Raw genomic sequence first — 20,393 nt, 5'->3', positions numbered from 1 at the left:
GGCACCTTAGAGATACAGACTAACACGGCTGCTACTCTGAAACCTTAAAAAAAGAAAGCGCTAATCCTGAGCTCCTGCTGTAGAAAAAGTGCCAGGACTCACTTCCTCTGACCTCCGGCTCACTTTGAACATTGCCTTTTTGGTATCTCACGCCTCTGCTTTGCATGCAAAGAATCCTTTCCTCTATCTTGGATGCATGGCACACTGTTGTTGACTAGAAAGGTTCAAGGTCTGATAGTTCATCTATAGGACTGGTATTTGGGAATGTTAAAAGATACTCCTCTGACTTCTGATCAGGTCTTAGATGAATAGTCTTCAGAGTACTAGCCTGTATGCTAAACACAAACTCCCAAGCAATAACCACTGCTTCATTAGATACAATCATTAATGCTCAACTTCTAAAAAATTCCTATTGATAGCTGAATAGCAGCTATACACTTTTTATATTTTCACTTGATTAAGAGAAAGGCACCATTAATGTTTAACATTTTGGCTCCATCAGCAGCTTTTCTCTTTGGTTCACAGAAAAGAAATCCAAGTATATTATTTTTTTATACAAGAGGTCAGGTCTACACTAGAAAAGTTATACTGATATAGCTGTGTCATTGAGGATTGTCGCCTTTTACCAGTATAAGCTCTAGTGTGGATACAGTTATACCAGTACAGCTTATGCTGATTCTCAAAAGGCATAAACTTTACCAATATAAATACTGTTATACCTATATAAACCTCTTAGCGTGGATGCAACTGGCAAAACTTTCTAATGTAGACAAGCCCAGAGCAACTTCCCAATAAGATCTACAACTCTCTCCCAAGGATGCTTGGGCCTTGTCTACCTACACAGGGGCAACTGACTGGCATAGCTATTCCAGAATAATTATTCCATGGTAGTATCAAAGGGGTAGCCGTGTTAGTCTGGATCTGTAAAAGCAGCAAAGAGTCCTGTGGCACCTTATAGACTAACAGACTGTTAGTCTATAAGGTGCCACAGGACTCTTTGCTGCTATTCCATGATAGTTAGTCCTGTATGATTTAGCTATTCCAGAATAACTTCCCTGTATGGATGACACTTATTCCAGAATAAAGTCACTTATTTTGGAAGAGTGTCCACATTGGGGAATTATTCTGGAATTGCTATAGTGGAATAGTTATTCTGGAATAGCTATGCTAGTCAATTTCCGGCCTGGTCTACACTACCCGCCGGAATCGGCGGGTAGAAATCGACCTCTCGGGGATCGATTTATCGCGTCCCGTCAGGACGCGACAATCGATCCCCGAATCGACGCTCTTACTCCACCAGCGAAGGTGGGAGTAAGAACCGTCAACGGGAAGCCGCGGAGGTCGATTTTGCCGCCGTCCTCACAGCGGGGTAAGTCGGCTGCGATACGTCGAATTCAGCTACGCTATTCCCGTAGCTGAATTTGCGTATCTTAAATCGACCCCCCCCTGTAGTGTAGATGTAGCCTCCCATGTAGTCATGCCCTTTTGAAATTTAGCATTTCCACTTGAATTTGCCAAAAATAATTTGAGCTCTCCACCCACCCAAAAATATTCTACAAATGAATGCTCAAAATTGCTAAAAGCCCGATTCAGATAGATGGATGGAAGGAAAGTGTGTATTAGTCCCAATGAAGACATCTTAAGTCTTTATGTAATTATTTTGTTTCCTGTGCATCTCAGACATGAGAAAAGTAGATCTAACCCCTCATGTGCTTATATGTTTTCACATATACATGAAGGGGGAGGTCCCGGATGACTGGAAAAAGGCTAATGTAGTGCCCATCTTTAAAAAAGGGAAGGAGGAGGATCCGGGGAACTACAGGCCAGTCAGCCTCACCTCAGTCCCTGGAAAAATCATGGAGCAGGTCCTCAAGGAATCAATTCTGAAGCACTTAGAGAAGAAGAAAGTGATCAGGAACAGTCAGCATGGATTCACCAAGGGCAAGTCATGCCTGACTAACCTAATTGCCTTCTATGAGGAGATAACTGGCTCTGTGGATGAGGGGAAAGCAGTGGACGTGTTATTCCTTGACTTTAGCAAAGCCTTTGATATGGTCTCCCACAGTATTCTTGCCAGCAAGTTAAAGAAATATGGGCTGGATGAATGGACTATAAGGTGGATAGAAAGCTGGCTAGATTGTCGGGCTCAACGGGTAGTGATCAATAGCTCCATGTCTAGTTGGCAGCCCGTTTCAAGCGGAGTGCCCCAAGGGTCAGTCCTGGGGACGGTTTTGTTCAATATCTTCATTAATGATCTGGAGGATAGCGTGGACTGCACTCTCAGCAAGTTCGCAGATGACACTAAACTGGGAGTGGTAGACACGCTGGAGGGTAGGGATAGGATACAGAGGGACCTAGACAAATTAGAGGATTGGGCCAAAAGAAACCTGATGAGGTTCAACAAGGACAAGTGCAGAGTCCTGCACTTAGGACAGAAGAATCCCATTCACTGTTACAGACTAGGGACCGGCTGGCTAGGAAGCAGTTCTGCAGAAAAGGACCTAGGGGTTACAGTGGACGAGAAGCTGGATATGAGTCAACAGTGTGCCCTTGTTGCCAAGAAGGCTAATGGCAACGTAAGCTAAATGCTGTAACTCGTCCTAACAACTATCCAATGCCACGCACAGATGAGCTATTGGAGAAATTGGGACATGCACAATTCATCTCTACTTTAGACTTAACCAAGGGGTACTGGCAAGTACCACTAGATGAACCCGCCAAGGAAACGTCAGCCTTTGTCACCCAGGCAGGGGTGTATGAATTCAATGTACTCCCTTTCGGGCTGCGAAATGCACCCGCCACCTTCCAAAGACTTGTAGATGGTCTCCTAGTGGGATTGGGAGAATCTGCAGTTGCCTACCTCGATGATGTGGCCATTTTTTCTGATTCATGGGCAGAACACCTGGAGCACCTGGAAAAAGTCTTCGAGCGCATCAGGCAGGCAGGACTAACTGTTAAGGCTAAAAAGTGTCAAATAGGCCAAAACAGAGTGACTTACCTGGGGCACCAGGTGGGTCAAGGAACTATAAATCCCCTACAGGCCAAAGTGGATGCTATCCAAAAGTGGCCGGTTCCAAAGTCAAAGAAACAGGTCCAATCCTTCTTAGGCTTGGGCGGATATTATAGGCGATTTGTACCACACTACAGCCAAATCGCCGCCCCGCTGACAGACCTAACCAGAAAGTAACAGCCAAATGCAGTTCAGTGGACTAATGAGTGTCAAAAGGCCTTTAACCAGCTTAAGGCGACACTCATGTCTGACCCTGTGCTAAGGGCCCCAGACTTTGACAAACTTCCTAGTAACCACAGATGCGTCCGAGCGGGGCGTGGGAGCAGTTTTAATGCAGGAAGGACCGGATCAAGAATTCCATCCTGTCGTGTTTCTCAGCAAGAAACTGTCTGAGAGGGAAAGCCACTGGTCAATCAGCGAAAAGGAATGCTACGAAAAGGAATGTTTGTAGTTGGAAACGCCGTCCCCAAACGTATGTACGCGCTGGAAAAGCTACGCCCATACATTTGGGGACGGCGTTTCCAACTACAAACAGACCATGTTGCGCTACAGTGGCTTCATACCGCCAAGGGGAATAACAAAAAACTTCTTCGGTGGAGTTTAGCTCTCCAAGATTTTGATTTTGAAATACAACACATTTCAGGAGCTTCTAACAAAGTGGCTGATGCACTCTCCCGGAAAAGTTTCCCAGAATCAACTGGTTAAACATTGTTCTTGGAATGTGGAACATATTGTTAGTTTTTATATAATCAGTAGTATGTCTAAAGGTGCATGTATCTTATTAACTCTGTTTTCTCCTAGAGCTCCAGGAAGAAATCACAGCCAGTGTGGAACCGGCTGTCCAACACTATCTGTGATTTGGGGGGCGTGTCATAATTATAAAGGGAAGGGTAACAGCCCTCCTGTGTACAATACTATAAAATCCCTCCTGGACAGAGACTCCAAAATCCTTTTACCTGTAAAGGGTTAAGAAGCTCAGGTAACCTGGCTGACACCTGACCCAAAGAACCAATAAGGGGACAAGATACTTTCAAATCTTGGTGGGGGGAAGGTTTTTGTTTGTGCTCTTTGTTTTGGTGGTCGTTCGCTCTTGGGACTAAGAGGGACCAGACATCAATCCAGGCTCTCCAAATCTTTCTGAACAAGTCTCTCATATTTCAAACTTGTAAGTAAACAGCCAGGAAAGGCGTGTTAGTTTTATCTGTTTTCTCAACTTGTAAATGTACCTTTTACTAGGGTGTTTACCTCTGTTTGCTGTAACTTTGAACCTAGGGCTAGAGGGGGGTCCTCTGGGCTCTTTAAGTTTGATTACCCTGTAAAGTTATTTCCCATCCTGATTTTACAGAGATGATTTTTACCATTTTCTTTAATTAAAAGCCTTCTTTTTAAGTACCCGATTGATTTTTCCTTGTTTTTAGATCCAAGGGGGTTGGATCTTGATCCACCAGGAGTTGGTGGGAGAAAGGAGGGGGGATGGTTAATTTCTCCTTGTTTTAAGATCCAAGGGGTTTGGATCTGTATTCACCAGGGAATTAGTGAAGAGTCTCTCAAGGCTACCCAGGGAAGGGAATTAGCACATTGGGAGTGGTGGCAGCGGACCAGATCTAAGCTGGTAGTTAAGCTTAGAAGTTTTCATGCAGGCCCCCACGTCTGTACCCTAAAGTTCAGAGTGGGGAAGTAGCCTTGACACAACCCTGATATTCTATGATTCTATGACACCAAATAAAAAAAAAGGAAAGAACCCAAAAGAGGTTTTGGCTTTAGAGAAATTGGGTTCTTGAGGGATCAATAATGGAAACCAGAGGCTCTCACCTCCATGGCTTGAACCAAATGCAGATGAAGACTGGTATTATTAATTTGTTACGTGCTGATATGATGCTCAAGGTTGTACAAGACACAGATAAGGGCTGGGATACACAACGGGAGCTCCAGGTGGGGAGAGTTGGAATGGTGAGGGTTTGGCTTTTTCCTGATTATTTATTTTTACTGAAAAATAGTAGTGTTTGAGAGAATGTGTGAAATGAGTAGCTATGTTCAGTTCAATCCCTAGTCGATATCTGTACAGTCCACAAATGACACTGATACCCTTGGTGGCAGATTCAGCAGAGGCGTCAAGAAATAGGCATGGAGCCTACAGGTCAGTTGAGAAGCAAAGCATATGAGCAGAGTATGGTGGGAAACATTGCACTGTTGCTGCCTGAGTGGTACTGATGATAAATGGAAGATTTAAAACACTACCTCTGTCAATCTGACACCTTTCACCCACAATAAATTACAAAAGCTGACAGATAACACTTAATTTAAGATACCTACAAACGGTAAAGATCACAAAACTCTAGTTCATAGAAATGCACATTGCTTATTACTGAAAAGGTGCAGAAGAGATAGGAAAGCTGTGAAATGGGAGCTGTAGTTTTGCTTCCCTCTGTAAATTATTTCTATAATGTTAGTCATCTTCTAATATTACTGATCCAATAAAGGTCAACTGGAGCCAGTGTCTGTTTAAAGTTGACTGCAAAGTTGTGCCCTTTTTTGTTTCCTTATGATGGACAAAGGAAGCTCCAAAGAGTTTCTCCCCCCAACCCTCCTACACACTCTATCGAAAAAAGAAAAAAAGGTGTTTTTCCACACTCCACTCCCACTACCACACCACCTTAGAAGTACCAGGAATGTCAAGTCTAATCTTCACTGGAGGCAGTAGATGTGGCGTGGGAACTTCCTCAGCTTTTAAAAGAAAGGATGTGACAGGTCAACTGAATCTTAGGCCTTGTCTACATTGCCATTTTACAGCGCTGAAACGTTCTTGTTCAGGAGTGTGAAAAAAACCTCCCCTGAGCGCTGCATGTTTCAGCGCTGTAAAGTGACAGTGTAGACAGTAGCTGGTAGCTACTCCCCTCATGGGGGTGGGTTTTTTACAGCGCTGGGAGAGCTCTCTCACAGGCTGGTGCCGCAACTACACAGCCACATTAAAGCACTGCCGTGGCAGCGCTTTAACGTTGCTAGTGAAGACATACCCTTAAGCAGATCTTTTCTTCCAACTCTTACAAGGTATTTGAATTAAACAGCTGTTAAACCAAAGATTTTTGACAGAGCTTGAATAAAAATAATTTGCTGTCAATTAACCAGGCTTTACTTCAGGGAATCTCAAACTCAAATCACGACGAGGGCCACATGAGGACTAGTACATTGGCCGGAGGGCCACATCACTGACACCTTTTTATATAAAGGTACAAAAGTCCCCCCTCCCCGCTGCCCCCGGCTCCGCCCCCACTCCACCCCTTCCACGAGGCCCTGCCCCTGCCCCGCCTCTTCTCACCCCTGCCCCGCCCCCATTCCAACCCCTTCCCCAAAGTCCCCACCCCAACTCCACCCCCTCCTTGCCCCTATTCCAATCCCTTCCCCAAATCCGCACTCCTGCCCCGCCTCCTCCCCTGAGCGCACAGCTCCCCGCTCCTCCCCCCCTCCTGGAAAGCGCTAAGCACCGCCTAACAGCTGTTGGGCGGTGGGAAGCGCCTGGAGATAGACAGAGGAGCAGGGATGCAGCGCGCTGGAGGGGGAGGGGGGAACTTGGCAGCCGCAGGAAAAAACGGTTACCTACCTTCTGTAACTGTTGTTCTTTGAGATGTGTTGTTCACGTCCATTACACATTAGGTGGGCGCGCGCCGCATGCACGGACGTCAGAAACTTTTTCCCTCAGCGGCTCCCGTCGGGTTGGCAGGGACCCCCCCCCATCCTGCCAGAGCGGCGCCCCACTCTAGCGTATATATATCCCTGCGGGCCCGACCCTCCCTCAGTTCCTTCTTGCCGGAGACTCCGACAGAGGGGAAGGAGGGTGGGGAGTGTAATGGACGTGAACAACACATCTCAAAGAACAACAGTTACAGAAGGTAGGTAACCGTTTTTTCTTCGAGTGATTGTTCACGTCCATTACACATTAGGGTGACTCACAAGCTTACCATTGGAGGAGGGTAGGAGTCAAGGAACAAATGATTGAAGCACAGCCCTGGCGACCACCGCGTCCTCTCTGGTCTGGTGATGGATTGCGTAATGGGCTGTGAACGTATGTACCGACGACCAGGTGGCCGCTTTACAGATTGGGCCCTAGTTGAGTGAGCCCTGATTGCCGGGGCTGGTACGTTGGCGAGCTCATAGCATGTGCGGATGCAAAGCACAATCCACGCTGACAAGCGTTGAGCCGAGATAGGCTGGCCTTTCATTCTCTCCACAATGGCAACGAACAGTTGTGTCGACTTGCGGAATGGCCTGGTCCGTTCCAGATAGAAAGCCAAGGCTCTACGGACATCGAGGGTATGCAGGCTGCGGTGGCTTGGGTCCGTATGGGGCTTAGGGAAAAACGCGGGTAAACAAACGTCCTGCCCCATATGAAATTGCGTGACCACCTTAGGAAGGAACTTGGGGTGTGGCCTCAGTTGCACCTTATCCTTATAAAAAACTGTATATGGGGGTTCCAAAGTGATGGCTCTCAATTCCGATACCCTCCTAGCCGATGTGATGGCCACCAGAAACGCTACCTTCCATGAGAGGTGCATGAGGGAGCAAGAGGCTAGGGGTTCAAAGGGCGGTCCCATGAGTTTAGTTAGGACCAGGTTAAGGTTCCATGCAGCAACCAGCGGGCGCGAGTAGGGAAACACCCTCTCCAGCCCCTTGAGGAATCGAACTACTGTGGGGTTGGAGAATACCGAGCCCCCCAACTCTCCTGGGTGGAACGCCGATATGGCGGCCAGATGCACTTTAATTGAGGCGGGGGCGAGCCCTTGATGTTTGAGGTGCAGCAAGTAGTCCAGTATTGATGGGATGGAGGCCCGGAGAGGCTGTATGAGATTACGCTCACACCAGATGGAGAATCTCTTCCATTTGGCAAGGTAGGTCGCTCTTGTGGAGGGCTTCCTACTACCAAGAAGAATTTGCTGGACCTGGTGGGAGCACCTATGCTCCGTATCATTTAGCCAGAGAGATACCACGCCATGAGATGTAGCGACGGTAGGTTCAGGTGGAGTAGGCGACCCCGGTCCTGCGTGACGAGGTCGCGATGGAGGGGTAGGGTAATCGAGGCGGTCAATGATAGTTCCAGCAGGGTCGTGAACCAATGCTGGTGGGGCCACGCCGGTGCGATGAGGATGACTGTCGCCTTGTCCCTGCGGGTCTTGAGCAGGACCCTGTGGATGAGCGGGAATGGTGGGAAGGCATACCTCAGGCTCCCGCCCCACTGAATCGCGAAGGCATCTGCCAATGACCCCGGGCTTTGGTTCTGGAATGAACAAAACTGAGGGCATTGGCTGTTGTCCTTGGTGGCGAAGAGATCCGCCTGGGGAAACCCCCATGTCTGGAAGATTGAATGCAGGACGTCCTTTCTCAGCATCCATTCGTGCATGTGGTACGACCTGCTGAGGCGGTCTGCTAACCCGTTTTGGACCCCTGGGAGATACGCTGCCAGTAGTTGGACTGAATGGGCTATACAGAAGTCCCATAGGAGGAGAGCCTCGTGACAGAGGGGAGAGGATCGGGACCCGCCCTGCTTGTTTATGTAGAACATGGGGGTAGTGTTGTCCGTCAGAACTGACACGCTGTGGCCTTCTATGGTAGCGTGAAAGGTCTGGCAGGCGAGGTGAACTGCCCTTAGCTCCTTCAGATTGATGTGGAGCAACCTTTCTTCCCTGGACCATAAGCCCTGGGTCCGCAGGTCCCCTAGGTGCACCCCCCAACCCAAGTCCGACGCATCTGTCACTAACATCAGGATGGGTTGTGGTGTGGCGAAAGGGACCCCTTCGCAAACTTGCTGCTGATCGAGCCATCAGCAGAGGGAGTTTGATACCCGAGCTGGGATTGTCACTACTAGGTCCAAGGGGTCTCTGTTGGGGCGATACGTTTGGTCTAGCCACAGCTGTAACGGTCTGAGTCTCAGGCGGACATGTCTGACTACATGTGTGCAAGCCGCCATGTGCCCCAGGAGTTGCATACAGCATCTGGCCGTGGTCGTGGGAAACTGTTGGATGGAGCTTACGACCTTTTGAATGGCCAGGAACCTGGAAATTGGAAGCCTTGCCCGTGCCTCCACCGAGTCCAGGACTGCTCCTATGAAATCCAGTCTCTGCATGGGGATCAGTGAGGACTTGGGTACATTGACCAGTAGGCCGAGCTTGCGGAACACCTGTAACGCCAGTGCCACGTGGGAACGGACCTCATCCTCCGACCTGCCCGCGAGGAGCCAGTCGTCCAAGTACGGGTATACTCGCATCTTTCTTTTTCGAAGAAAGGCTGCCACCACGGACATGCATTTCGTGAACACTCGCGGGGCCGTTTCTAGGCCGAAGGGTAAGACCGCGAACTGGAAATGGTGTTGGTTGATGGTGAAGCGCAGGAACCACCGGTGGGCAGGGCGGATGGTGATGTAAAAGTACGCATCTTTCATATCGAGGGCAGCGTACCAATCCCCCGGATCCAGGGATGGGATAATAGCGCCAAGGGAGACCATACGAAAACGTGCCTTGACCAAAAATTTGTTTAGTTTGCATAGGTCCAAAATAGGACGGAGGCCCCCTTTTGCTTTGGGAATAAGGAAATATCCGGAGTAAAACCCTTTCCCTCTTAGGTCCGGAGGGATCTCTTCCACCGCTCCTACTTTGAGGAGGGCCCTCACCTCCTGCATAAGGAGTTGCTCGTGAGAGGGGTCCCTGAAGAGGGACGGGGATGGGGGGTGGGAGGGAGGGGGCGAGGAGAACTGAAGGGTGTATCCCGCCTCCACCGTGCGAAGGACCCAGCGGTCCGATGTTATACGGGACCAAGCACGGTAGAAATGGGACAAGCGGTCCCTGAAACATAGGGGAGGATCCGGTATAAGGGTCGGTACGCTGTCCTCGATCGCAGCTTCAAAACCCTTGCTTATTTCCCGGCTGCGGCTTGCCTTGGCCTTGGCTTTGGCCCTGGTTCGTGTTGTTCCATCTATGCCTGTTGTCCCTGCCCCTGCTGCGGTACGGTTCCTGTCTAGGACGAGGGTGGTACTGCCTCCGCGGTGGTTGGGGCTTAAAGGGTTTCCTCTGAGTCACTGGGGTGTGCATTCCCAACGACTTGAGGGTTGCTCGAGAGTCTTTGAGGCTATGTAATCTGGCATCCGTCTGATCTGAGAACAAGCCTGACCCCTCAAACGGGAGGTCCTGCAAGGTGTTTTGCACCTCTGGGGGAAGGCCGGAAGCCTGCAGCCATGACGAGCGCCTCATCACCACTCCTGGCGCAATTGTCCTAGCAGCTGCGTCCGCGGCGTCAAGCGAAGCCTGCAGAGAGGTTTTGGCTACTGCCTTCCCTTCGTCCACTAAGGCAGCGAACTCGGGTTGTGAACCCTGGGGCAGGGAGTCCTTAAACTTGGAGACTGATGCCCAAGAATTGAAATTGTGTCTGTTCAGAATCGCTTGTTGGTTAGCGATCCTCAACTGGAGGCCCCCGGACGAGTAGACCTTCCTACCAAATAAGTCCAAGCGCCTTGCCTCCTTGGCCTTGGGGGCCGGGGCTTGCTGCCCATGCCGCTCTCGTTTGTTGACCGCCGAGACGACCAGCGAACAGGGTGTTGGGTGAGAAAAGAGGAAGTCAAACCCTTTGGAGGGAGCGAAGTACTTCCTCTCCACGCCTTTTGCAGTTGGTGCACTGGAGGCCGGTGTTTGCCATACTGTCTTATAGTTAGATCGTACTGATTTTATGAGCGGGAGTGCGATCCTGGAGGGGCCTACCGGGCTTAGAATATCAACCATGGGGTCCTCCTGCTCTACCGTCTCCTCCGCCTGCAACCCCAGATTGAGGGCTACTCGGCAGAGCAGTTCCTGGTGCGCCCGATGGTCAATCGGGGAAGGGCCGGACACTGTCGTGCCCGCCATGGCTTCATCTGGTGAGGAGGAAGAGGTTAGGGCCTTCTGAGCGTCCTCCTCACCGACTGGACGCTCCTCTGGGGTCTGTCGTATCTGAGACGGTGCCGGGCTCGGTGCCGAGTAGGCCTCCTTGCGAGAGGAGGGGCGCCCCTGCGGGGAGTGGGACAGGTGTCCCGAGGGGCCAGATCTCGAGGTCCCGGACGAAGGGGCTTGCTGGTGGTAGGCCCAAGGGGTCCAGAATGGCCATTGTCCTGGCTGGCCCCACTGTGGGTGCCAAGCGGCTTCGTGTTCCCTACCGGTCGGTGCCCTGTGGGTAAATCTGCTGGACTGGCCAGAGTCTGCCTCCGAAACCACAGACTGTGACCTGGATGGCCACGGTGGTGCCGTGGGACGGTGCCGGTCCGGGGTCGGAGAGTAGTGCCTCTGTGACTGGGACCGGGAGTAGCGTCTTGCCGACCTGGACCTGGATCGGTACCGGTGACCTCGGGACCGGGAACGACTGCGAGTGGTCAGTCTCGCGGATCGCGTGGCTGACACGTCCCGGTGCCTACTCGAGTAGGGCTGCTGGGTCGGTGCCGGGCGCTTATTCGGGCCCGACGGCTGTGTGGCCCTCTGCGCTGAGGGTAGCCGGGAGTCCACCGAGGCGGAGCTCGACCGGGATCGGCGCCGTGAATGGTGCCGAGATGGTGACCGTGATGGGCGCACCATTGCCGGCTTGCCTCTGGATGGCAGTCTTGGCGGATTATCCTTGGCTTGGAGGGGGCTCTCAGCGGACAATACGATGAGGTCCTTTGCTGCCTCAAATGTGTCCGGGGTGGAGGGCTGTTCCAAAAGCTCCTCCAGCCCTTCCTCCTCACTCGATGCGCCTATCCCAGGGCTCGACGGGCCTTTCGGCACCGGAGCCACTAGCATCGGGATCTGTCCTGGGGCCGCCATGCCCTTAGGCGCACTCAAGATCTTCGCGGGCGCTGCCCTCTTATGTGGGGAGTGTCCTCGGGCCTTGGGTTGGCCCTTCGATTTTGCCGGCGAAGATGACTGGTGCCGGGGGCAGTCCTGCTGTGTCGGTGCCGTAGGCTTAGGGTGCCCCGCCGGCGCCGGATCACGAACCGATGCCGGGGCACTCCGCACCGAAGTTGACGGTGCCGCGGCCTGCTGTGCTGAAGTGGAGGGCTGTAATGCAGCCTACATGAGCAGCTGCTTAAGGCGAAAGTCTCTCTCTTTCTTAGTCCTGGGCTTGAAGGCCTTACAGATCTTGTAGCGCTCTTTTTGGTATGCTTCCCCCAGGCAACGGAGACACGAGTCGTGGGAATCGCTTATCGGCATAGGCTTGCGGCACGTGGCACAAGCCTTGAAGCCTTGGGCGTGCGGCATGCCCCACTGCCCAGGGCCGGTGTCGGGATTGACCAAACACCTAACACAAAGGAGCTTAACTACTACTAAAAGAACTGATAACTGCTAAGATTAACACTAGCTACTAAAGAAGTGATAACTGCTAAGAGCAACACTAACAACTAACACTAAGGGACACTCTCAAGCGAGAGACAGAGTTGTTCCAACGCCGTCACGGATGGTAAGAAGGAACTGAGGGAGGGTCGGGCCCGCAGGGATATATATACGCTAGAGCGGGACGCCGCTCTGGCAGGAGGGGGGGTCCCTGCCGACCCGACGGGAGCTGCTGAGGGGAAAAGTTTCCGACGTCCGTGCACGCGGTGCGCGCACACCTAATGTGTAATGGACGTGAACAATCACTCGAAGAAGAAATAATTCTGGTGCGGGGGGCATGGGAAGCTTGGCAGGCTGCAGCAAATAACACCGCGGGCCGCATGTTTGAGATCCCTGCTTTACTTCCTCATACTGGCTCTCTAGTCATCCATAGAGACTTCCAGGAAAAAAAAGAATAGAAAATACTTAAATTTCTTATGTTAAAAAAAAGTATATGGAACTTCTCTTCTTCCAGAGCTTTCAGACCTTCCTACATCAGAAAAAGCAACACCCAGTCTTCTCCGCCTTTGCAGGCCATCTTTAAAACAAAGCAGCAAACAGATGCTCATGCTCCATCACTATCAGTGTCCTTCCCCCTTTCTGTGAATTGATCGAAAATGGCTTTGTGCAGAAAGATTTGGTTGAAGCACGCCACCTTGCCCAGGAAGAGCCTGTGTGCTGCAAACAGGTGGCTTTGCCTGTCTGCTTGGCACAGTGCCGCTGAGCATACTGAAGCTCAATGAAGCACAGAGGTAGGCGACCATGGGAGCCAGGAGACACTTGCAACAGTTACTGTTTAAGTCAAGGCCCTCTCACCCCAAGGGACCCATTTTCACATAATCTATAATTATCTCTTCGCTTTAATCGCCTCATCACTTTGGAGGCTCTCCTGGGCACAGGAAGAGGAAAAGCTCATTAACTGAACCTTTTCTCCTCTCTCCAGCCACCCATAGCTTTTAATTGCTTGGTGTTGTTATTATCTATCAGTGCAACTGGGATCATTTTCATAAGAAAAGGTGGTGGGAGGAAGGGAGGCAGGCATGTGTCCCCGAGGTATGCACCACAGACAAACCTTTGCTTTCTCAATTATTTATGCCAGCTGAGGTTTTACAGGCTGAATAAATCCATAACTCAAGTTTATTCTGAAGAGTCAGGTTTCCTCTGGGGAGGTGTTGCCCACTTGCCTGCACACTAGTGTGCTGTCCTCAGAGAGCATTCCGGACGTAATAAGACATGTGTCATCCAATTCCCCCACCCCTCACAAAAATGCACGTGCAATTTTGTAGATTAGCAGCATTGTAGGATGAGCAGCAGCAGTTTAAAACCCAAACAGTGGCTGCCATTTAACAATATCATTTCTCCCTGTGACAGAGGACCATGGCCTAAGGATGTCCTTTGCTAGCTTAGTATTTGAAAATCAACTCAAGCCATATGGGGGGGTTGGGGAGGGCAGAAGTGGGTGCACTAAAACCTAGAGCAAACCAACAAAAATGTCAGTTCAATAGCCTTAAAACCATATTCTCATTACAAGTAACATTTGTCATATGAAAGGGGGAGTGTCTAAACAACACTAAGTTAAAAAAAAAAAAAAAAAAAAACACCCAAAGCCTGCCTAAATTGGTGGGTGTTTTGTTTCTAAGCAATTGCTCTTATTTGCAATAGGGCTGTACATGCTGCAGCTTGCTTGGTTTTCTCCAATCAGAGGAGCTCTTTCAGAGGGAATTTATAGCCCAACATTTGTGTGAGTGACAGACAACTGTGCTGCATCCATTCTGCATGCACACACATCATACCAATAAGAGCCCTTAATTGCCAACGAACCAAGAACAGTCAGTCAGTCTAATTTTGATACTTAATTCTACAGTTTTATGATCAGTTAAGATTAACGCATTCCCAAAGAACACCACACACACTCTTAAATCACTGGGATGTTTTCAAAATCCATTATTGTGAAGAAATAGCAACTTTACAAGTCTATGGTGGAAGCAACTCTTTAAAATTCTGCAGGCCTTTGTGTCTGACCACATGCAGTGACCTCTGGTATTTTCTGCCAAAACAGTTCATTTGTCTCTCAGAACAACTAATCAATTCCAGAGCCCATCAATCATTCCAGTTTTGCCCTAGTGTGGTCTAGCACAGTGGGGGCCAGATGGCTGCCTCTCTTCAGGGGATTAATAAAATTCTGATGGTTTATGTGGCATCAGATGGACTACAAAGCATGATGGGGACTATCAAATCTTTGCACAGGAGAAGGCGGGGATAAGAAAGTGTAGCCCATCATTTGCTGACATTTTAGTTCTTGCTCTATGTCCAGTTCCTAACCTTATATCCTAAGCCATTAAATCAGGGCCTCCTAGGAAGTACATAGAGCTCAGAAGTCCCCTCTTTCCCTCAGAACATGCCAGGTGGGGATTTTTGTTAGAAAAGGGCATCCTTCCTAAATATCCCTCGCTACAATCCAAATTTAACTCGGTTCACAGATTTTTAGTGTTATCAAACTTGTATTTCTAATTTAATTTATTCATTCAGAAATGATGAATCAGGAAACTGAAATCTGAGAAAACCAATGCTCAAGAAACACATCTGCCACTAAGTTAAGTTGCCTGCCTGCACAACTATGAGGAACTATTTATTTTAAATGAAAAAAAGTAGCCACATAGCAGCATTAAATTATTTTCAGATTCCTGGCCAGTCTCTGCAATGACAATGCTTCCACTTACCTGTTGCTGGAAATACTAAGATGTAAATTACTTTTTGCTGATCTAAAAAATATCAAACAGCAAAAAATGTACAGTGATTATTTGCAGTTCTACAGTATTTTTGATGTGGTCCCTCATTTTGTATCTTACATAAAAGATTTTTTGCTGGTGACATAGCAGGCAAACTTACTTCAGCGTTTATTAACCAAGCTTCTGAAGCTTCAATTGCAACTGTTTGTTGACAAATGAGTTCAATTTTGTATTAGTAAGGAGAGTTTAGAAAACAGAAGATGGAAATAATGCTTGTGTTATATGAAGACAGGAAACATCACAATCACTAATATTATTTCACAGGGTTTGGAATCACAGAAAATTTAAAATGTAAAATTCCTCTTCATTCAAGAGGAAACTTCCAGTTCTACCACGATTCAACAATGGGTGTTATTTTTCTATAATGCCCAAAGTGTGCCTGGCAATTTACAAACAAAGAAAAGGAGACACAGTTCCTACCCTGGGGGTTTGTGATCTCAACAATGTAGTGTGGCAGCAACTGTTCTACATTGGGGGGGGGGGGGCACTCCTGCTCATTATTGACATGATTATTAATGCCTCCTCCGGGAGGACAATACCACCCCCAAACAGATAAAAGCTAGTCCTTAGCACAAGAAACCTACTTTTGTTATTAAGGGCTGATCTACACACATATAAATACATTGTTTAATTGAATCAGTTTCTAAACTGATCTAAATAAAGGAGTGCAATTTCCTTGTGTGGACATTCTTAAATCGGTTTAGAAACTGGCTGAGTTAAATCAGTTGATGTTTGTATATGTAGGCTTGGCCTAATATTTTTCTGTTTTTCCATTCTGCCTCAAATCTTCCCTTTGAGGCAAATCATTGAGAAAGTTGGAACAAACCAACACCAGCAACAGCTCAACTCTTCTAGCTTCTTACATCTTTGTCTGGCTTTAGTCCTGGACACGACAAGGCAATTCCATATCGGCCAACATTTTCAAACTTGAGTGCCTAAAACTAGACACCTGATTCCATACTAGGCACTTAAATATGGATTTAGATGCACACCTTTAAATACTCAATTTTGAAAACACTGGCTTTATTTCTTTAGCGGATGACCTTCTGTTGATGTACATTAGTCCATGATGATCCTGTTAGATCTTTCAACAGCTTCTGATACAGCTGATCACAAAGTACTGTTGATTTGTCTTCAACTCCTTTTAACAGCAGATGGGTGTGATGGGTTCGGTCACAGAGACCCCTTTGGGACTGTCACCTGATGTGCTGAGACTACCTCTGAGCCTGTTTTCTCTGCCAGTTTGGGCCTCCAGAACCCTGCCTTGTTGAGCCAGACATGCCAGTCTGCTCTATCACAGACCCAGGGTCTAAACACGCACCCCAAAGCTGCAGACTTAACTGAAAACAGCTTAAGAAGTGCTCCTGTCTCCAGCACCCAGACACCAAATGGGATCCAAACCCCAAATGAACCCGTTTTTCTCTGTATAAAGCTTATACAGGGTAAAGTCATAAATTGTCCGCCCTCTGTAACACTGATAGAGAGATATGCACAACTGTTTTCTGCCCCAGGTATTAATCACTTACCCTGGGTTAATTAATAAGCAAGTAATTTTATTAAGTATAAAAGGTAGGATTTAAGTGGTTTCAAGTAATAACAGATAGAACAAAGTAAGTTACCAAGTAAAATAAAACAAAATATGCAAGTCTAAGCCTAATACATTAAGAAACTGATTACAGATAAAATCTCACCCTCAGAAATGTTCCAATAAGCTTCTTTGACATACTGGACTCCTTCCTAGTCTGGGCCCAATCCTTTCCCCGGTAAGCTTATTAGCTCCAGCTCAAGTGGCAACTAGGGGATTTCTCATGACTGGAACCTCCTTTGTTCTGTTCCACCCAGGGCCGGCTCCAGGCACCAGCTTAACAAGCAGATGCTTGGGGCAGCCAAGGGAGAGGGGCGGCACCTGCGGCAATTCGGGGGCGGCAGGTCCCTCACTCCCTCTAGGAGTGAAGGACCTGCCACTGAACTGCCGCCGCCGATCGCGGCTTTTAAAATTTTTTTTTTCCAATAGCCGCCACCGATCGTGATCGCGGCTTTTTTTTTTTTTTTTGCTTGGGGCGGCAGAAATGCTGGAGCCGGCTCTGGTTCCACCCCCTTATATAGCTTTGGCAAAAGGCGGAAATCTTTTGTCTCTCTGGGTCCCCACCCCTCCTTCTAAATGGAAAAGCACCCAGTTTAAGATGGATTCCAGTACCAGATGACATGGTCACATGTTCTGTGAGACCCCAAGCCTCCATTCTTCCTGGCCTGACTCACAGGAAGGCTTGCAAGTAAACAGAGCCATTTACAACCAATTGTCCTAGTTGATGGGCGCCATCAAGATTCCAAACTACCATTAATGGCTCACACTTTGCATAATTACAATAGGACCTCAGAGTTATATTTCATATTTCTAGTTTCAGATACAAGAATGATACACTTATATAAAAATAGGATGACCACACTCAGTAGATTATAAGCTTTATAATGGTACCTTACAAGAGACCTTTTGCATGAAGCATATTCCAGTTACATTATATTCACACCATTAGCATATTTTCATAACATCATATGGAGTGCAATGTCACAATGGGATTCATTTATTGTTGCTCCATTCGTTTCTTCTTGAGAAGACAAAAGGTTGTGATGGGCAACTGCTCATTTTCCCATATGGATATTGCATGCAGGCTACCATGGGCTTCAGTGGTACGGGCTTGAAGTAGTACTAACAACTCAATACATGGTTTCCGCTTTCAGTGCCCCAACTATAAAAATTGTTCCAGCACTCCTGAAGGGTTCCATCTTGTCACTCAGTTTCTGGTCAATGAGTATATATGGATGCTGCTTGGCAAGATGGTGAGGTTTTGGGCTTCAGAGCCATTTGCTTATCATACTCAGCTACACGTCTGTCTTCTCATTAAAACTGGATTCCTTTCTTTTCCAAGCATGCCAGCGAAGTTAGGGTCCTGGATGAAGGCTAGATGGCTTGTTTGGATAGTTCTGAAGATAAAGGGGATACTGGTGGCAGAGTAGGTTCATTTAAATCACTTTAAATCCCAAGTTTTAATCATGATTTAAATCAGCAAGCATGACACCCTGATTTAAAATAACCAATTATAATCTTGTTTTGCATTTATACTTTTTAGCTATTTTCCTAAAGAAAGGCTGATTCTCATTACCTTTGGTAACTATTAAAACATGTTTTTGATAGCCTGAAGTGTCTTGTACCATCTGCATTTGACCATGGAGATTGCAACTTTTCATCTCTATTCTGGTTTCCTGGCACATAAACAAGCCTGTGTCACCTCAGGCAGGACTATTGTGATACATTCTATTTAAGACTACCTTTGAAGGCCATTCAGAAGCTTCTGACAGGGCAGAATGCAGTACCTGCCTCTTAAGTAAACACCTGCATTCTCCACTGGCACCCAGTCTGTTTCCAGGTACAAGTCTAGATACTGGTTATGTAAGAAGCACTGACTTTGGTTTTTGGCTAGCTCAGAGCTTCCCTTTCCCCTATGTCTTTGGCAGCAGTTGAATTCTAGGGAGCATATGGTAGGACATTCTGTAAATTTTTTTGCTTCTTGTGGCTAGACAGAAACTAAGTTTGGTGAGAGTTATATTGTGGTGATGATGATGATGATGATGATGATGATGATGATGATGATGATGATGATTTCAATAAAATGCATATTCTACATGAGTTGACTTTTTTCATATGTTAGGACTCTGCAAATACTTACATATGTGCTTAGCTTTGAGCATGTGACTAGCCCTACCAAAGTCAATGGCACTAATTTATGTGCTTAAATTAAGTTTGTGCTTAAGTATTTGCTAGATCAGGGCATTAAATTGTTCTTTTCCCCCATACAACTCCACAACCAGTTACAGCTCTTCCACAATAGGCTTGTGTGTCTTGCACTGAGAAACACCACATTATCTGCACATAGTTGCCTATGAAATTGAACACTGCAAAGAAATTACTGCCTTTGGTGTGCAATAGGAAAATACAAATTTCACCATACTGTATAATGGCATTCACATTTTAAAAACAGGGCTGGTCACTGAACATTTGACTCAATGGCAAGACATCAGAATCTAGATCTAGGAGCATCCATGGAACAGAAAATTTACAGAATGTATTTTGATTCTTCCCCTTCGCATACAAGATGTCCTAAAAAAAAACAAAAAAAACCCAACCACTCAAATTCTCAGGCAAGGTGATGCTACCCAGTACCAACCCCACTTTACTGTGTCACCTTGATACAAATCAATGGTCAAGCTTCCATGTCTTCACTTGCCTAGTATGCCACTGCCATCTTTCTTAGGCCTGGTCTATGCACAATTTTTTTATTGTTATAACTATGTCACTTAGGAAAATGAATGCAATATAATTATACTGGTACAATCCCTAGTGTGGATGTTGCTATAAATGTGGTTGTACCAAGATAATTTATGCCCATATGCAAAGGGAAATAAGATGCACAGGTATGAGCACACATATACCAGTATAACTATGTCCACACTTGGAGCTGTACCACTTTATACCAGTATAATTAAAATGGTACAACTTGTGTGTGCAAGAAATAAAAATATTCTGTAAAAGGTCAAGAACACCACTCTGGAAGCACAACCACTAGCATGCTGCTTAGTATTATTAGATGTATTGCAGAAAACATTCCTCAGGGTAAATTTTATATTTGAAAAATATTTATTGTTGCATTTATTTGTAAATTCTATGTGAATGAAGTATTCCTGGGGGAAAAAACAAAAAACCCATTGCTCCATGTGTACCAAAAAGAGATTTAGACTACTTAAACCAACTAGAATTATATTTTCTACTACTACTATATATGATGAACCACAAGAATAAGAGGGGAGAATAAGAGAAGCAGTAATCCATGCAGCCTACTACTCTGACAGGGTTATGGAGTTAAACCTACTTGAAGCTCAACACCCAGCATTGACTAGCTGGTTTAAGTGTCTAATGTGCCACTGTGGCTCAGTGAGTAGCATTTTTATCTCTAGGTCAGGTGGTCATGAGTTCAAGGACCTGGGTTCAGACCTAATGTTGGCAGAACAAGACAAAAGTAGAGCAGTTTGCCGGCATCTAGAAGTGCTATTCTTCAGATGATATGCAAACCAAGGTGATATCTGTCCATCTTTGGTGAATGTCTAAATGGAAGTTAAAGATCTGTTGGCTCTTTCTGAAAAGAATAGAGAGATAACCCTGGAGTCCTGGCCAGCTTGTCCATT

At 47.2% G+C, this 20,393-nt stretch overlaps 1 protein-coding gene across 1 annotated transcript in view; it reads right to left on the bottom strand.

Annotated features, from left to right (window-relative positions):
* ACBD6 (acyl-CoA binding domain containing 6) overlaps positions 1-20,393 on the bottom strand; it is a 167,417-nt gene that overhangs the window by 87,245 nt on the left and 59,779 nt on the right. The window lies entirely within an intron of this gene.

The sequence above is a fragment of the Emys orbicularis genome, chromosome 8, assembly GCF_028017835.1.
Source record: "Emys orbicularis isolate rEmyOrb1 chromosome 8, rEmyOrb1.hap1, whole genome shotgun sequence".
Taxonomy (NCBI): domain Eukaryota; kingdom Metazoa; phylum Chordata; order Testudines; family Emydidae; genus Emys; species Emys orbicularis.
The sequence above is the reverse complement of the archived record's forward strand: the minus strand, read 5'-3'. Positions and strand labels throughout refer to the sequence as shown.